At 50.0% G+C, this 20,152-nt stretch overlaps 1 long non-coding RNA gene across 1 annotated transcript; it reads right to left on the minus strand.

Annotated features, from left to right (window-relative positions):
- Window positions 1-3,187: 3,187 nt before the first annotated feature.
- LOC135372346 (uncharacterized) lies at window positions 3,188-3,523 on the minus strand. Its single transcript, XR_010415961.1, has 3 exons — window positions 3,504-3,523; window positions 3,318-3,407; window positions 3,188-3,212 (listed from the first exon to the last, which is right to left on the minus strand). It is a non-coding gene; the product is annotated as an uncharacterized LOC135372346 (long non-coding RNA).
- Between the last annotated feature and the right edge of the window lie 16,629 nt (window positions 3,524-20,152).

Genomic DNA, 20,152 nt, shown 5'->3' on the forward strand with positions numbered 1-20,152 from the left:
GCGCCTCTTCCGTCGGCCGTTGATGGGTCCCCTGGGTTGGACATCCGTTCGACACACACAACGCAAGAACTGGACAGCACTGCCTCGAGGACGAGAGATCGCACGACCCAAATGTACTCTCACAGTCGGTGGTCCAATACTGCCCAAGCAGCAACAAGAGATTGGACCAAGGTTGGCGGGAGGTTGGCTGGCCAACCTGGCCGTGGTCGGCAGGACGTCTGCCACCAAGGTCGGTTTTTGGTATGAATCTGTTCCTGGCCGTCCATTTGCCAACGATCGGCTGGCCAGCGTCCTGACAACGCCTTGCCAACCATGGCCAGTGGTGCCTTGGTAACCTTTTGCCATCCTTCTGCCGACTCCTTGCCAACCTTCTGCCAATGCTTAACCAACCTCAGCCCAACCGTGTCTGGCCAACCTTCTGCCAACTGTATTACAATGCACCTTTGGTGGCTCTGAAATTACAGGTACTCATAGAAACAATGCTTCAAGTAATTTTCTGTATAATTTATTTCAGCGTTTGCCCACTCATTTCTGCTGAAAAGTCAGCTGTAGTTTATGAAAAACAAATACAGATGTTCATGAATTTTCTTGAGAAAGTTTTCCTTGGCTTAAAGTGAGTGTAACATTGAGACAACCGTACAACATGTACACTTAAAACGGTTAGAGTTCCAGATGCTGAGGTTTGCATATTTGAGTTCCCTTCATAGGCAAAACATGTACTGACAAAACACGTATTTTGTAAAATAATATTGATGAACTTATACATAAAACAGTGTTGGCACTGAAAGCACTCAATGCAGCTTGACTAGAAATACGTTACACTTTTCTGATACAGTACGTCAAAAGCTCGACTAGTGATAAAGAAAAACAGTGTAAATCCAACAAGCACAGCTGTACGAATTGCACATGAAAACAGAAATATGAACCATAGTGGACACTTTCTGAAATGTTGAGGTAGAGTATTTAAAACAGATTAGCCCTTACAATAAAACGCACAACTGCACAGTCATGAACCAAAGAGGATACTCCATAAAACAGTTAATAACCCTTGTGCCATTGTAATGACTAATACAATTTTAATTGCAAATGTGGTACTCATTTTAGAACATAAAAGCCAATCCAGACCGAAAATCCGGCAATCTTTAGTTAGCTAAAAGTCGTTAGGGAGGGATTTTCATTCAGAAGTTGTATGAATGAGTACTGCAACCGAAGAGGGGCACATTAGTAACTGCTTTGCATGGATAGCCTGTGTACAGTATGCATGCTGTGTGGGGCAGTATCTCAAGACTCTGCTGAGGTAATTCCGGCTTAACTACATGGCAAGCCTACTTGGCACAAATGACAGGAATACCTGCAACTGTTAAAACTTGAAAAAAAAAAGTCAATTCTTGAAAGGAGAGTCCTTCAAACGTCATCATCCTCAACTGAACCTCCGGTTGCATCAACCACAGTTCCATCCCCACCCTGCTTCTGCTGTCGTCTTCGTGTTCGGCCTCCGCCACGATCATTTGCCCGTGTTAGCCAGAGCTTGATTGTGCCCTTCACCTCTGTGTCGGTGATGTCACTGAAGTGCCCCCTGGCTGATGCTATGGATATATAAAAGAAAACTTAGTGTCCTAATTACTAGACCAATGCTATGAATAATTTATCAATTTCTCAAGCGTTCTATAAACAAAGCGAGAAAGAAAACAGTAAACCGCCTTTCATCATGTTCTGTTTGTAACACTTGCCATAGTAAGCTATCGTGCCAGTGCAAGACATGTTTCAAGCAGAGAGACGTTGAAAATTATACTTACCTAGAATGAGACTTCTGAGGTTCTTAAGTTGCGACAATGGGTGTTTCTCTCCCCTTGAGCCCTTCCAACTACACGACACAGCAAGACTGTCCTTCAAAATGCCTTTAAGGATCTGACGAACAACATCTTTTTTGTCTGAGCCTCCTTTTGCGGCAAAGAACTGCACCTGTGCAAAATAAAAATTATTTTAAACAAAAAGAAACAGGAACAAAACCAATTAGCAAACCAATGTCTAGAGCAATCGATGTAATACACTCACAGTCATTGACATGTTCTCCCTGCCCTCAAGGAATCTGTCAAATTCTTCCAACTGCAAAAAAGTTGTGGCTGGCAGCTGGGGACACCCATCAGGTAAATGCAGCGCTAGCAACGCATGACCCTGCTGCTTCTGTTGCTGCTTGAGCATGAGCAGCATTTCTTTGTTGTGTTGAAAACACTTCACCTGGAAAGCTATTAAATAGAAGCAGCACCCATAAGCAGTAGATATAAAATTTCTCGAGTAATATTCTAACACGAGGACACCGTTGACCACATGTACAAACAGAGATAGGTATCATATTAATACACCGCAAGATGAAATGTGGCAGCTAAGAAGTCCATGATGAAATGAATATAGCGCAACACTAAAAAACATGTAGCTGGTCAAGCACAACTGGAATGTACCTTGGTGCCAGGGGCTTGCACTTGATTCCATTGCATGCCTCACCTACTCTGCCAACTCTCCACCATTACGAATTCGAACCTACACGCATGCGGTTTAGCCATTTCTGTGGCATCCGTACTTTGACTGTCATGGCTGTTTTACAGACAGATTCAGTTGAGGGCATTGCCCTGTGTACTCGTGCTCCACTCAAGTGCGAGATATACTGCAAGATGCTATGCAACAAACAATCCAAAGTAAGGAAAAAGTAATTCCCACTTACCAATGAGCCTGGCCTCCAGTGCCAATATAGTCGTATGCACTTCTTTTAAGACCTGATTGACTGAAGAACCTGGGATGTGCTTATCAATTTACATCTGGCAAACAAAGGTGAACAATGGGTAGTTTACCAGTAAGTTGTGCTGGATACTCTTCGTGGCAATATTCAGAGAGGGCGTCGGATGCTGCATAGGAAGGAACGTCGTCCAGCATGATGTCATCACCTGAAACAACTGGAGCATCATAGGTACTTCAAATGATAAAATATCACTCATCAATGTCTCCACAATGTAATCACGATTAAATATATTTCTAAATAATGATCAGAAACAAAGTAAGCCATAGTAACTGAACACGATGCATCTCAAGTAAAAGCATACCCATGCAGCCTGCACTTGACTGGTGTGGCTGTGGCTGTTGAAGATGTCCACTGGAGTGCGTGTCAGCAATCTGTGATGCGGCTGCAGGTACTGTTGATCTGTACATCTGCCTCGAGTCTAGCGTTCAAGTAATGAGATAATTATTCAAAAGTGTCAGCAAAACAGGTGGTGTGCACTGAACAGCCTTTCACAGCACAGCTTCCACTGCAAAATTTTCACTACCTTGTGGCTGAGCAATGCTGTGGCGGGGCTTGCACGATCGAAGTGGCAATTGTGGCGGAGGAGGAATCTTCTTTGGAGCATAGTGAAAGCCTGAAATTGCAAATAAGTCATATTGCTATTATATAGAAAGTATATTGTAGAGAATTCACAATAAGAGGCTATTCAATGCTCTAACTGCTATCAGACCTCTCTTCTTTCCTTTAGGCACTTCGTGTTCTGTTACATCATTTTCACTCTCAGACAGTACGACTCGCTTCCGGTCTTTCCTTGTTTTTTTCTGACTTTCTCTGTCTTCAAAGTTTGATGTATCCTCGGCCGTGCACAAGACGTCAAATGCTTCATCAATATTGTCTGAAATGATAAAAATTGAAGTAAATGAAATGAATCAGTTGGGCATCTCTTGCGCCTTCTGCATGCAGCTAAATGCAAGGCATATAACCTGTTGTGTGCACGACCCACTTTTTTTCTTTATCACGTCACGTCATATCACATGATACGTTCCTTACTCAAAAGAAAAAACCGAAAAGCCTCCTGTAAATTCATTATAAACCCTGGTGGGAACGCTACCCGAGTCTCGGGCACAGATGCAACAGCTCAGCAAATGTTATTCAACCTATTTAACGCACGCATAACACTGATGTGAATTTCCAAAGTCAGCAGCCTCGTATATCCGCGTTTTGGAAACTCTGTGTCGGGTTCACTGGGACGCGCTGGTGGGCTATAGTGGGTCTGAGAACTCAAAATCCCGTGTAACAGTGGTTCTCCATAGGAAGCTATAGCTAATAGTTTTGTTTTAGACCAATCACTATGACCTCGGGCATCATCCGAACTTTCTCTCGGATTTTACTGGCAAGGTTATCTGCAGGCAATACCTTCCACGCCCTGCAGGGAGGATTTGAAGACGATAGATCCACGAGCACAAACCTCCTCATCCTGCAAGGAATGATGCGCTACCTAAAGAAGAAAAAGGGCAGTATGTATGCCGTGAGCCTCGACATACGAAAGGCTTTTGATGCCCTCAGTCATCATGCCATATATGAGGCCCTCAGAGGCAGAGGTGCGCCCGAAGCTTATATTGATTTAATCGAAGACCTCTATACGAATGCCACCACTACGTTCTGCCTCAATGGTCAAGGTGACGGCAGAAGAGTCGCCACTAAGCGTGGGATTAAGCAGGGGGACCCACTATCCCCATTCCTTTTTAATATAGTGATGGATCCCTTCCTGCAGCAAGTGAACAGATCAGGAGTAGGCGTGGAAGTTGCCGGCGTAAACGCCTCAGCGAAGGCATTCGCGGATGATGCGCGATTAATGTTTGATTAATTTTTGATTAATTAATTTTTTTTTAATTTAATTAATTTGATTAATGTTTGATTAATGATTCGCGCTTTTAATGTCGTCTAGCCTAGAAGGCCTCAAGGCCCTTATATCGGAAGCCGAAAGGTTTTTCAAGGACATCCACCTTTCGCTGAACCCTCTCAGGACCCAGTATTTCGGCTGGAAGTATAACGGCGTCAGAAAATGGTTTGATTACAGTATACCACCTATCACCATTGCGGGAACGATCGTTCATCCTAAGATCAAGGACGTCCCCACCAAGTACCTTGGATTGCGTCTCTTCACCAACAAAGCACCACAAGTTGACGACCCCTACTCCGAGAGGATTATGGCGCTAATCTCGAAGGCCTCCCTAAGGCCTTTTCAGAAGTTGCGATGCATTAACTGCCTTGTAGTACCTCGGTACTTGTATATACTTTCGAACGCCCTTAATGTAAGGCAGGCAGCGCCCCGACGAGATAAGCAGCTGCGAGTCCACATCAAGAAAGTACTGCACCTTCCCCAGTCCTTCCCAAATATTCACGTGCACCTTCCCAACCGGGAGGGAGGCCTGGGGTTGCTTCAGTTGCAATGGACGGCAGTAGCCGCTCAAAGGAAGGCCCTCGCGCGTATGGCCCGGCTTGCCCATCCTTTCGTGGACAGTATCCTATCTGAGTCACTTGCGGACATCATAGAGAAAACGAGCGCGTACCTACAAGTTCACGCCTCCATCACGAGCCAGCACGACCTGGCCCTAGCCCTGAAGGACGCGCAGAAGAAACGTACCAACGAGAATGCGGCCCACTACACCAACGCTGGAATATTCTCGCATCGTCGCGAACCCGTGGGCAATCATTGGATAAGACCAGACTGTCGCTACCTGTCGGACGGCGATCGGATCCGGGCGATGAGACTGCGCACAAATCTTTATCCCACGCGGACGTTATCGAATAAGCATGCAATGGACCCGGCCGCACTCCTGTGCAGGCTCTGCGGGGAGAAAAATGAGACTGCATTTCAGATCCTGCAGGAGTGCGACCGTGTCCATTTGTCCCGTGTAGAGAGGCACAACTTCATTGCGAAGAATATAGTGCGATTGGCAAAAAAGTACGCCCCCGGCGTCACCGTGGATCAAGAGAAGCTTTACTCAGTGGACGGCGCGCGTCTAAAGCCGGATGTAGTTATAACTAACGCAGACAAAGTCACCATCCTTGACGTCGCCATCGCGTGGGACGCGTCCTCCACGACACTAGAAGACGTCAACAAGGCCAAGATTCTGAAATATACCTGCCTCAAGAATTGTTTCCCAGACAAGCAGGTCGAAGTGCGGGGACTTTGCTTTGGCGCTCGTGGGGGCACCTGCCCAGGGACGCGTTCTGCCCTTCGAGACTTGGACTGCTTGGGCTGGACTCTACTGCGGATATGGCTTGGTTAGCCGCCAGAGTTATTACTGGAAGTTTGATCTGCCTAACTCGGTTCAACCAGAAGATTTAGTCTTGGTCGACTGTGCTCTCAGTCACTTTTAACGAGTCGGCTCTTGTCGTTTTTTATGGGCCAGTTTTACCCCTCTACTGTTTTAGTTTCTTCTTTCTGATGCAAAGAGGAGACTTTGGGGTCCTTGGGCAGACTATTGCCAACCTTTTCGGAGGTTAGACCCCAAAGCGCCCCTCTTGTAGCTGACGTTTTTACCCCTTTTTTATAGGTGACTTTTGTTGTTTTAGCCAAATAAACGCCATTCGGGGGGTGTGGGTCAGCACGTTTTCTGGTCAGCCGTGCGAATTCTTAGCCAGAAAGCTATTGACGTCGCTTTTGTTGTGCTGAACCACGGGCGGTCCGGCCTCCTCGTGGCGCCCCCTGGGCAACGGTAAGCAGCTACCGGCCCACGGCATAAGCCGTGGTTGGAGCGAAGTTCCAGTGTTTTTGCTTATTCTTGACACCCCAGCTACTTTTCGCTGGGACATTTACGCTCCCACCTTACCTGGAGAATCAAGTACTATGCAGACCCACGAGATCATCTACCCGCCTGATGGGCCTATATGCCACGTCTGTGCAGATCGATCTACGTCCAGGACCAAGTTTGAGGCTCACTACCTCACCCATCAGCTAAAGATCAAATGGAGATGCGGCAAAAGACGTTACTCGCCTCTACAAGTATGTCTTCACATCACTCTAAGTGTAAGAAGAAGCAGGCAATCGCTACTACTGAACGCAATGCATCAATCAATGCCAGCGTAGAGGACACTGCACCTGGAGGAGCGGGCTCTGCAAGAAGCTCCGGGGGTCCCAGTAGTGGGGCTCCGGCTGATGGACACGATGACTCGTCGGTCGACGATGGTGGGGGACCTGCCCTGGTGTGGGCTGTGCCTGGGGTCGGGGGTGGGGGGTCGGGTGTGCCCGGCCCGTCCGCTGGCCCGGCGGTTGGCGCAGATCAACACTTGAGTATTGGCGAGCATATGAGTTCGGTGGGGCTTGTCGACGAAGAGGCTTCGAATGGTTTGAACGGACTTGTTCCGTCACCTATAGCTGATATCTCAGCATTGGCCAGCTTAATTGCAGCAGAGGAGTTGTCTCCCTCACAGAGTAGGATGATTGCTGCTAACTTGAGGCGCATTCTCGATGAGGATGCTGCTGTGTCAACCAATGGCCTTAATGCAGCTTCTCAGACTGCCAACGCTACTCAAGCCTCGCACCCTGTGGTGCAATCGCCCCAGCTCGCCGCGCCCGCCGGGTCGGGGGGCGGATCGGGTTCGCATGGCGCTCCGCCCCCGGCTCCGGGTGCGCCCCCGCCCGGGCTGGTCTCTTACGGTCGTTGGACCGAGGCTGAACTTCACCTCTTGGCCCGAGCAGAGATCCGGTTCGGGGACCACCCGTTCATCAACTTGAAAATCCACGAGATATATCCGACTCGGACCCTCCAAAGTATAAGGATGACCAGACGCTCCAGACGCTACCGAGCCGTACTGCAAAGATTGAGGAGAGAGATGGCCTCTATTGGCCATACGTCTGAAGTAACCGTGGCGCCTGTTCATGAACCTCCCCCTTGCAACAGCGTCGCCGAAGATCTTGGAGCTGGTCTCGAGGCATCCGGGGTCGAAGAATCAATTATTCGGCGAATGAAAACTGGGCCGATCCAAATGAGGGATCTTAAAACGATCTACAAACATTTTGGGATTGCTCCTCGAGTGGCCAAGAGCAAGTCAAGAATGCCCCAGGCCAGGACTCCTCGTAACAAACAGGAGAGGAGGCGCTTGCGATTTCTAGAGCATCAGAGATTGTACCGGAAAGGGCCCAAGGTCCTGGTCCACGAGCTCTCGACGAAAGGATCCGAAGGCGTTGATGTCACTCTAGATGCGATTCATGAGGAATTCGACGGCATTATGGCGACACCATCCCCTCGTTCCATCTTGGTGCCGCAGTTGCCTGGACAGCTGGCAATACCAGTGACGCCTATTACAGAAGAAGAGGTTCAGTATTGCTTGGCCGGGACTAATGCCAACGCCGCGCCTGGGCCGGATGGCATCTCTGTCGGGATGGTTAAGTTAATCCCGATAGATATACTTTGTGGCATCTTCAATAACTTTTTCCGTTACGGTGTGGTGCCGAGTGAATTGAAGCAATCAAAGACTGTTTTTGTGCCCAAGAAATCAAGACCGGCCGCACCAACAGATTTTCGTCCGATAACTGTGGCTCCTGTTCTGCTGCGTCTCTACAGTCGAGTACTTCTTCGACGTTTTACTGCGGGAGGCTCGTTTCACGATCTGCAGAGCGGATTTCAGGATGATCGGTCAACAGGGTCCAACCTCTTGCGGCTGCAGGGCGTCGTGCGCCACGCCAAACGACGTCACCAACCTCTATATGTGGCCAGCCTTGACCTCAGGAAGACTTTTGACCTAATAAGTCACTACGCCATCGTTTCTGCTTTACGAGGCAGGTCCCTTCCTGAGGTATACGTTTCCATCCTGCAAGACCTGTATGAGGGCTGTGCCACATCGTTTTGGATGAGCGGCGTCACCGATGATGTCCAGGTGCCAGTGAGGAGGGGGATCAAGCAGGGCGATCCACTATCGCCCTTCCTGTTTAATTGCGCACTTGACCCCCTCCTTCACGAACTCAATGCTACAGGCCTTGGTTATCATGCGGGCGACGCTTCTGCTGCTGCCATGGCGTTTGCAGACGATTTGCTTCTGATGTCAGATAACCATGAGGCCCTGCAGGAGTTGATACACATCACTGAAAGCTACCTTGAAAGAGTCTGTCTCCAAATTAATCCAGCCAAGACTCAATATTTTGGTTGGACTTGGTCAAGTGATAAGGGCTGGTTTGATTATGCAGTAAGACCGATAATGGTGGCGGGACACTCTATAACACCAACGCTGCGGCAGAACCCCCTCGTCTACCTGGGGCTGCGGATTCATGTGCACAGTGGGCCAGCTCTTAGTGACCCCAAATGTGACGAAACTACGGACCTCATCACTATGGCTGCGCTTAAACCCTTCCAGCGCCTCAGATGTTATAAGCAGCTCGTCGTGCAACGCCAGTTGTACACCCTTGCTAACTCGCTGGGAGTCATCGGCCATGCAGAGAAGATCGACAAACTCAACATCCGACATATTAAGAAATCTCTGCATCTCCCGGGGTCCTTCCCTACGTCCCATATCTGGTTGCCTGTGAGAAGAGGTGGGCTTGGAGTGCTCCAGTTGGCATTCGTCGCTGTGCAAGTCCAAGTAAAATCATTAGCCCGGTTGCAGCGCTTGGGTAACCAGTTTGTGGACGTCATTTTTAACACCGTACTGAACGATCACTACTTCAAGCTATGCCACTATATTGATATCCCGACGGGAGTGACTGGAGTGCTCGAGCTCAATAATGTCGTTAAGGCAGCTCATGACCACTGGTCCGCTAAGATCAAGGACATCTACAAGACCAAGTCGAATTTTGCACACGAAACCGACCCGTTTGCCAACAGGTGGTTGATGGAAGATTCCAGTCTCCTCAAGGATGGAGACCGGATCCGCGCCTTGCGCTTGCGGACGGGTGTTCACCCGTGTCGGGCTCTGTCTAATAGGCATGCGCAAAATCCAGAGGACCGGCTCTGTCAACATTGTAAGCAGAGTGAAGAAACGCCGGTTCACATCCTGCAGTTTTGTGAACGTGTGCACGGACCCCGAGTAGAACGCAACAACTATCTCTGTGATCAGATAGCCCGCCTCATTTCTCGGTACAACCATCCAGCCCAGGTCACCCAAGAACAAGTTTTTACAGCTCAAGGAGTGCGCTTAAAGCCCGACCTTATAGTGCAGGAGGCGGATCGGGTCACTGTCCTTGATGTCGCTGAGGCCTGGGACAACTGTGTGGGAACTTTGGAGAAGAAGGCCGCTGAGAAAACAATAAAATATGAGCCTCTGCGGGAATGCTTTCCGGACAAGCAAGTAATTTTTGAGGGCGTGGCGTTCGGCGCGCGGGGTCTGACTTGTCCATCAGCACGTAGAGCCTGCTTTAGAGGCGCTTTAGAGGCTTCTCTAAGGCGGATGTTGCCTGGCTCGCCTCACGTGCTCTGCTAGGAAGTCTGATTTGTCTGAGCCGGTTCGTCAGGATGGTTTAAGCTTACAGTACACTTCGCCTTTTACTAGATTCTCCAGCGTTTATTTTATGGGACAGGCACGTGTTTTATAGTTTTTAAACCCCCTTACTTTTTAGTACTTTTGACTTCAAGACCGGAGTCTAAGTGCCAACAACCGTGCGGCCCTCTGGGTTCGCATGACATACAACTCCGTGCTTGGTCTGTCTTTTTTGCCCCCGTTTTGTTGGGGAAATTGTGTTTTAGCCAAATAAACGCCATTCTACTCATTCGACGCTTTTCTCCACGTTCTGATCCTGCATCTCAAGAGCAAATTAAAAAAAGTATGGTGTAACGGCGGGGGAATATATCGTGTTCTTTCGGTAGCCAAATAAACGCCATTCTACTCATTCGGCGCTTTTCTCCACGTTCTGATCCTGCATCTCAAGAGAAAATAAAAAAAGTATGGTGTAACGGCGGGGGAATATATTGTGGTCTTGTGTGTGGGGGGGTGGCTGTCGAGTTTCTCCCTGAGCGTTCGTTTTCACTGTGCTTTTGCGCCCAGTATTCTTCAGTGTTCGCTCGACAGTCAGGCAGGCCCACCTCCACGTGGTCCCCCCTGGGCGGGTTCTCTAATAAGGGAACTCGGCTAAGTGGCCTGCCGCGGGCTTTGCCCCGCAGTGGGGCAAGTTGACTACTTGTACCCTTTTGTTCTCATAGAGGCGGGTCGAGGCCCGCTCTCAGCCCCACTGCCTTTGCCTGAGGGCACTCAAATCGATAGACTCCCACATGGTTTTGTTCCCCCCTGGGGAACTTCGTTGCCATATCTGCGGGGACAGAATGACATCTAGAGACAAGTTTCAAAGACATTATGTGACCAACCACCGAGTATCTAGATGTACTGTTTGCGATATCAAGGAACTTGGATGTGCGAAGAATATGTCTTCTCACCACACCAAATGCAAGAGAAGATTGGGAGCACGGCTCAACGTGTCTCCAGCGCCTGCTAGCTCTGCGCCTCCCGCGCCACTCCGAGATCTCTCTGTTCGAGAGCACCACATTGCCGGTTCAGCCCCGGTTTCGGGATCTGAAGGCTTCAACCCAACTCAACACACGCCTGGGACTGGTCTTGGTGGGTCTGAGGGAGCGGAGCTAGGCGGGCTTGTGCCGGACGGGGGGTCTGGCGCCACAGTGTCTGGGGGTGGTTCCCCAGAGGGGGCAAGTTCAAGTACTGGCAATATGCAACCTGATACTGAGTCAGCGAGCTGCGCAGCCCAGTCACATCATTATAACGGTTCTCTTGGAGACCGTGAAGGTACCTCCGTTTCTTCTGATATTCACGAAGAGGTCGACCTTTCGGAATTGGCTGAGGCCATTCTGGCAGCTGGAGCTGACGCCCCAACTTTTCAGCCCGCAGAATCGGTTGCAGCTTCGTCTAATATGGTGGACGAGGCGCCCCCTGGACACGACTACCACGTTAGTGCCCCCCCTGTGGGGGGGACAGTGGCGCCGGACCCGTTGCCTGGCCCAGTCCCGCTGGGGTCTGCTTCTGAGGGTCTCTCAGGGCATTTGTCTTACGGTCGTTGGACCGACCCGGAGTTGGTGGCCTTGGCTAGGGCTGAAGTGGAGAGGGCCGGCCACCCTTTTATAAACCAAGAACTGGCGAAGGTATTCACATCAACATCACTAATGGCGATACGCATGATGCGACACCAGGGACGTTATAAGACCATCCTTCAGGAGGTCATTGAAGATGGAAGACGAACTGAGCCTGCTTCACCTACTACCAGGATCGAGCAGCAGCTGCAATTGAACTTGCAAGATATACAGGTTAATCTGGAGAGACTGGGCATACAGGATCCTGCCCTCAGCTACAACTTGACGTCAGCTCCCCTCAAAATGGCTGACCTGACTGCTCTAATGCAACACTTTGGCGTCGCCCCCCCCCCCTCGGAGGGGTCAAAGAAGAGAACGACCACGAGGACGGAGTAGGATAACGCGTAATTCTAAGAAGGCTAGGAAGCAAAAACGCTTCCTTGATCACCAAAGGCTTTACAAGAAGGGGCCCAAGATCTTGGCCCATCACCTCCTCCTTGAGAATGAGTCCGAAGATGGTTCTGTTACCCTTCAAAACGTGCATGACACCTACGACACTCTTTTCTCGAGTTGCAAGTCACCTGATAGAGCTATGTTCATGACTGCTCCTGACTGCCCTGTGAGCATCCCAGTTGTCCCTTTTACTATAGATGAAATTCAGGCTGCTGTCAAAAGTATGGACCCCAAGTCATCCCCAGGTCCCGACGGCATTCGGGTTCAAGATCTCCTCAGGATTCCCTCCGGCGTGTTAAGTCCCATCATGAACAACTTCCTGAGCTTCAAAAACCTTCCGGAAGAGCTGAAGGTGTCCCGAACAGTATTTATTCCCAAGAAACGAATACCACATACAGCAAGTGACCTTCGCTCTATAACAGTGGGCCCAGTCATTTCCCGACTATTCTCGAAGTTGTTGCTGGGACGACTATCAAGAGCAATCCAGTTTCACCCTTTGCAAGGTGGGTTCCAGCAAGATAGGAGCACAAGTACAAATCTTCTCCTACTCCAAGGCATCATGAAGATTATGAAGAAGAGGCGCCGGAGCTTATTTATAGCAAGTTTGGACCTCAGGAAAGCATTTGATTCCCTGGCTCATGAGACAATATTTACCACTCTACGACAAAGAGGCTTCCCAGAATACTACGTGGAGATGATTCAGAAGATGTATGAGGGTGGTTCTACAACATTCCACTTGGATGGGAAGACCGATGGAAAGAGGATTCTAGTGCGTCAAGGGATAAAGCAGGGGGACCCCTTGTCCCCCTTTCTTTTTAATACAGTCCTTGACCCTCTTCTACACCACCTCAATTCCTCTGGTCTGGGAGTTTCTTTGGACCAGGCTCACGCTTCAGCACTTGCATTTGCTGATGATATTGTCCTCATGTCTGAGAGTTTCGAAGGCTTGAAATCACTAATTACTATCACTGAGGAGTTTCTCAGCTCTACTGGTCTACGCCTAAACCCCGCTAAGACGCAGTACCTCGGGTGGCGGTATGATGGCCGTAGAAAATGGTTCGACTACGGCATACCCCCCCTTACGATCGCCGGCACTACCATCTACCCACGGCAGAAAGATACTCCGACTAAATACTTAGGCTTCAACTTATATCCCAACAAAGGCCCTAAGGTGGAAGATGATATGTCTGAAGACCTCCTGAGGATTATTCGACAAGCCTCGCTGAAGCCTTTTCAACGCTTGCGATGCATCAACACCCTGGTTTTGCCTCGTTATTTATATATTTTGGCAAACTCTCTCACCGTCCTACAAGATGCAGAGAAGAAGGATAAGACTATACGTAATATCATAAAGAAAGTCTTACACTTGCCACAATCATTCCCCACGGTCCACATCCACCTACCAGTCAAAGAAGGAGGGCTGGGGGCTTTGCATCTTCAATGGGTAGCAGCGGGGATGCAGATGAAGGCTTTCGCCAGGATGGCGCGGCTGCGGTGTCCCTTTGTAGACTCCGTAATGGCAGGACTGTCGGACCAAGAAAATCGGCTATCATCTTTCTTGGGAATACCTACGGGTATCACGAACCAGAGCGAGGTCTCAGCGGCAGTCCAGGCTGCGAAGAAGATATACGTTTCAAGAAAAATCGCTGAGTACAACAACAAGGCTTTATTCGCTCACCGTAGAGAACCTATCGGCAATACGTGGTTGTACCACGACAGTCGACTCCTAAAAGGCGGAGATAGGATTAGAGCGCTAAGATAACGTACTAACCTCTACCCTACCAGAGCCCTATCAAACCGACAAGCTAGTGACCCTAAGGCCAGAGAGTGCCAATTTTGTCCGGGAAGGGAGGAGACCGCCTTCCATATATTGCAGGGTTGTGAAAAGGTTCATTTGCCCCGAGTTGCTAGGCATAATTTCGTCGCTAACCAGGTGTCGCGCCTTTGCAAGAAATACAACCCTAATGCGAGTGTTATTCAGGAAAGGGTTTACACTACCAGCGACGGTGTCAGACTTAAACCCGACATAGTGATGTCCGAAGGCAACTCCGTAACGATTCTAGATGTAGCGGTCGCGTGGGATGCCGCACCGAGTACCCTGGAAGACATCAATGCAAGTAAAATTCAGAAGTATGCCGGCCTGATATCCACATTTCCTGACAAGCAAGTAACCATCCACGGTTTGTGTTTCGGTGCAAGGGGCGGCACCTGTGCCTCCACCCGCAGCGCTCTGATGGGCATCGGATTTGCGAGAAACGACCTCAGTTGGCTTGCCTCCCGCGTTTTGATTGGAAGTTTAATTGTACTTAATCGTTTTAACCGTCCGGTTTAGTCCTTTCGAGTGAGCGGCTCTCAGGTATATTACCAGTTGGCTCAAGATTTTATTGGGTTGTACCCCCCTTTTTCTGCTTTATTCCGCTTGGTTTTAGCTGTTTCCTGTTTTTACGGTTTTACCAAGCGGGAATGTTGGGGGACATAAGGGCAGACCATCGCCTGACCCTGGTTGGCTAACCAAGGGTCGTCCCCCAATACTTCCCACTTGAACCGACGCAGTTTTACCCTTTAATGGGAAATTCCGAGTTTTAGCCAAATAAACGCCATTCTACTCATTCGACGCTTTTCTCCACGTTCTGATCCTGCATCTCAAGAGAAAATTAAAAAAGTATGGTGTAACGGCGGGGGAATATATTGTGTTCTTTCACAGCAGGCACACGCAGCAGCAATGGCCTTCGCTGACGACATTCTGCTTTTCTCGTCTAGTCTGGAGGGACTGAAAGCGTTGGTGAGGTTGACGGAGGGATATCTCCATGGAACAGGGCTCACCCTTAACCCCACCAAGTCGCAGTACTTCGGTTGGAGGTACAGTGGTGTTACCAAATGGTTTGAGTACGACATCCAGCCACTCAACATCGGGGGAACTACGATTCTTCCTCGGGGAAGAGATGTACCCGTCACCTACCTGGGCCTTCGAATATACGTAAATCGTCCGTCAAGAATCGAGGACAACACGGCCGACCGTATGCTCGACCTCATCCGGTCTGCGGCTCTGAAGCCCTTCCAGAAACTTCGATGTGTCACTCAGCTCGTGATACCTAGGCCGGCATATCAGGCTTCCAATATTTTGGGACTGTTGTCCCAGGTTGCTAAGAGAGACAAGGCGATGAGAAGGGCAGTGAAGCAAATACTACATCTTCCCCAGTCTTTCCCCAACGCACACGTTCACTTGCCAAATCGTGAAGGGGGACAGGGCATGAATCAGTTAGAATGGGTGGCAGCGGCCGTGCAGTTTAAATCTATGGCGCGGATGGCTCGCTTATCTTTTCCATTTGTGCATGTCCTCCTGGCCCAGGGATTACACGATAACTGGGAACGTCTGGCCTCGCACCTAGGGATCCCTCGTGGGATTACAGATAGGAACGAAGTCAACGAAGCGCTGATCGCCCTAAAGAAAGAGTATTGGAGTAAAACGATCGCCGCCTACAATAACCAATCCTTATTTGCACATAGGCACGAACCAGTTGGGAATGCGTGGCTTTCCTACGATTCCCAGCTGGTGAAGGACGGTGATCGAATTAGGGCGCTACGGCTTCGTACCAATCTGTTCCCAACGAGAACATTATCCAACAGACATGCGAGGGATCCCCAGATGAGGGACTGTCGGCACTGTGGCCAGGAGGCAGAAACGGCGTTTCACATCCTTCAACGCTCTGAAAAAGTACATCTCCCAAGAGTGGCGCGCCATGATTTTATAGCAAAGCAGATTGCACGGTTGCTGCGCCAACACAACCCTGATGCTGTCGTAGAGGAGGAGAAGCTATTAACGTCGGTTACTGGCGTACGGCTGAAGCCTGACCTCATCTTTAAAAAGGGAGATGAGGTCATGGTACTGGACACGGCTATAGCTTGGGACGCCAGTGCTACGACCCTCTCCGACATCAACAGGGCTAAGGCCCAAAAGTACGCCGTGCTTGCCCAGTCCTTCCCCGAGAGCAATTTTGCAGTACATGGTTTGTGCTTCGGAGCACGCGGGGGAACGTGTGCGGGTACAAGGAGAGCCCTGCGCGATTTGGGACTGACGAAGAGGGATGTCGCCTGGCTCGCAGCCAAAGTGCTGATTGGAAGCCTGATATGTTTGAGCCGGTTTAACTGTATGGTTTAATTTTCTTTTATGAGCACAGAGGTATTAATTTTATGGCAATCGACCTCCACCTTGGTGGGTTGTTTTTCTTTAATGGATTCCACTTTTTTTATCGCTTTTAACAAAAGTGGCTGCCTTGGACCCTGTGGTAACTTGACTGACCTCGGTTTTCCGTGGTCTGGGTCCAAGGACACCTACTTCTTGATTGCCTATCCTCTTCTTTACCCAATTTTATGGGGAAACTTATTGTTCTTAGCCAAATAAACGCCATTCTACTCATTCGACGCTTTTCTCCACATTCGGATCCTGCATCTCAAGAGAAAATTAAAAAAGTATGGTGTAACGGCGGGGGAATATATTGTGTTCTTTCGGTAGCCAAATAAACGCCATTCTACTCATTCGACGCTTTTCTCCACGTTCAAATCCTGTATCTCAAGAGAAAATTATAAAAAGTATGGTGTAACGGCGGGGGAATATATTGTGTTCTTTTTAAACCCGACCTGGTGCTGACTAAGGGAGAAAACGTGGCGGTTCTGGATGTCGCAGTTGCATGGGACTCCTCACCTGCAGCGCTGGAGGTTGTTAACAACAGGAAGATCGCCAAGTATTCTGTATTATCCGCGTCCTTCCCCGATAAGGCTGTTACAATCGCTGGCCTTTGCTTCGGCGCTCGAGGAGGCACCTGTGGTACCACGCGGCGGGTCCTCCAATCCTTGGGTCTTTCGCGCAGCGATATTGGTTGGTTGGCTGCTAGGACGCTCGTAGGCAGTCTCATCTGTCTTACCCGTTTTAACAAGATGGTTTGAATCCTGAGCTTGCTGTAATTATTTTACGTCGTTTTTTTTATGACACTGGAAGTTTTACCCAACCTTTGTATTTTAATCTCCTCTTTCAGTCCTGCTAAGAGGAGACTATTGGGGCCCAATGGCAGTCCATCGCTGGCCCGTTTACGGGCCGGGCCCCAAAGCATCCGCTTAGACTCGACGTTTTATTTTACCCTACGTTTTTTACTGGGGACATTAGTGTTTTAGCCAAATAAACGCTATTCTACTCATTCGACGCTTTTCTCCACGTTCTGATCCTGCATCTCAAAAGAAAATTAAAAAAAGTATGGTGTAACGGCGGGGGAATATATTGTGTTCTTTCGGTTGAATTGGGGTGGTTGCCAAGGTTCCCCCTGCTGTCTACGTGTCGTTGTGCAGCTAGCTAGTGGCTTGTCCCTAGTGCAATTTGGTCGACTCTTCTTCAGTGTGCTTTAGCCTTGGCAACCCGGCGGACCCACGTCCTCGTCGTGCCCCCTGGGCGGGAGCCAGAAGTTTCTGGCTCCCGGCTAAGTGGTCCGCCGCGGGGTCTTTGACCCGCAGAGAGAGGAATTCCCAGTTATTAGACCCTCTTTTTGAGAAGTAGGTACTCTGCCTGGTTTCGTACCTCTCTCCTTCTTTCCCCCTGCTCTGTGCTCCGGCCTTCGGGATGGATGACAAAGTAATCCTCTACCCTCCCCAAGACTTAGTCTGTGAAGTCTGTGGGGCTTCCTCATCATCTCGAGCGAAATATCAGCAACACTACGCTGAGGCTCATAATACCAATATCAAATGGAAGTGCTCCATCTGCCAGGAGCGGACGTTTGACCTTGTTCGCTCAATTTCTTCTCACGTAACCAAATGTAACCGTCGCAACCCCTCCGCTACCCAAGAAACTGCGACTAGAGGGGCGACGTCGTCAGAAGTAGAGATCACGGCTGCTTCGGCTCCCCTACCATCTCTGCCTGGAAACCAGTTGGACCAGCAGGAAATTATGTCTCACGGCCGATGGACGAATTCAGAGCTCCGTGCTCTAGCCAATCTCGAAGTGAGGTTGAGCGGCCACCCTTTTATTAACCAAGAGTTGGCGAAGCTTTTCCCAACACGTTCGCTGATGGCTATTCGGATGCAGCGGCACCAATCTAAGTACAAAGGGATTCTTGAAATGGCCCTTAAAGATCCCACCTCAGCGCTCATGTCAGCTCCTGGGCCTACATTTAGCAAGAGCCTACCACCCGCACCTGTTTTTTCGACCCCTGAGGTGGCAGTGTCTACGGTCGGAGAAGCAGCTTGTGAAAGCTCGGATATTGAAGTCATTACCAACACCTCGACTTCTGATGCCACTCATGCAGAGACCAGACATCTGTCTAGCGACTTGGAGGCGCTTTCCCAGGAGGAGCCGGTTGAACGGTCCCTTGAAGAGTCCCTGGACATCACGACTGATCCGATATCACGCCTCGATATCACGCCCAATGGAGCCTTGGCGGAGGCCTGGGCGGAGGCCTGGGCGGGCGCTCCCGCGGCTGGCGCGAGCGGGGTCTCGGGCGTGCCCGACGTCGTCGCCGACCCGATGGATTTGTCCCGCCTCACCGACACTGTGAACGAAGCCAATGGTTATGAAGCCACAAACACACATCCCACGCCCAGCGGGTTTTTGGAGTACTCAAGTGACACTGAGAGCAGTGAAATATCACAGCTGGCTTCCATGCTAGCGCGGGCGGGACTAAGTCCCCCCTTATGTAACAGCTCTACGAACCTTCCCAACCCGCGAGGTTTGTCTTCGGACGCCTCAATCACAAATGTCTGCTATGGGCAAGAGGCGAGCATTCCTGCTCAACCGAGACCTTCGACTGCCTCTGGCACTGTGGTGGCAGCCGGTGGTGGCGGGCTGTCCGTTGGCGAGGGGGCGGCGCCGGGCTTGGCCGGGGCCCCGGTTGCGGTGGTCGCGGGGGCGTCCGCTCAGGTGGCCGCCTATACTGAAGACGATGGCGATCTATCTTATATAGCAACCATGCAAGATTTCCTCGAGGCCGGGATTTCGGACGCCTCGCTAGTGCATCGGGTCATTGATGGCCCTCTATCCATGACTGAACTTCAGGAGATTTTCGGGCATTTCGGAGTTAATCTCCTGACTAAGAAGTCCAGAAGAGGACTGCAGAAGGATCAGGCCCCGGCTCAGAAACCAGCCAATAGACGTGAACGCAAGAGGGCGAGATACTACGAACACCAGAGACTGTACAGATTGGGGCCCAGAATATTACTACACCAGTTGATGACTGAAGGCGACAACGGGAGTACAGCGACCTCCCTAGAGGATATACATACATTTTACGACCCCTTGTTGTCGGGACCTTCAGCAGCCTGTGAGGTCCAGTTGCCATCCGTGACCAAGACAACGGCCGAAGTTACACATTTGGAGATCGACGAAGTGGTCTCGAGTTTACGAGTGATGGATAAAAAGTCAGCACCTGGCCCCGACGGAGTCACTGTAGAAAACCTAATGGCCATAACCTTCAAAAATTTTGCTCCATATTTGCAACAACTTCTTTGTCCACAAAAGGATCCCAGAGGGTCTCAAGAAGTCCAAAACGGTGTTCATTCCCAAAAAGAACACACCCCAGTCAGCAGCCGACGTCCGGCCAATCACCATGACACCTATGCTCCTCAGGCTGTACTCCCGTATCCTGTTGAAGAGGCTTTCTTCCGAAAATTCCTTCCACCCCCTACAAGGCGGGTCTCAGGATGACAGAGCGACAAGTACCAACTTGCTGACACTCCAGGCTCTCATGAAAATCTGCAAGAAGAAGAAAAAGAGCCTTTATGGCGTGAGCCTCGACGTACGCAAGGCCTTTGATTGCGTTTCCCACGAGGCCATCGGGGCGGCCATAAGGGGGAGGGATATTCCAGAATGTTACGCGGACATTATCCAAGATCTTTATAGCAAATGTTCTACCACGTACTTCTGGAATGGACA

This window comes from Ornithodoros turicata, unplaced genomic scaffold, assembly GCF_037126465.1.
Source record: "Ornithodoros turicata isolate Travis unplaced genomic scaffold, ASM3712646v1 Chromosome14, whole genome shotgun sequence".
In the NCBI taxonomy this organism is placed as follows: domain Eukaryota; kingdom Metazoa; phylum Arthropoda; class Arachnida; order Ixodida; family Argasidae; genus Ornithodoros; species Ornithodoros turicata.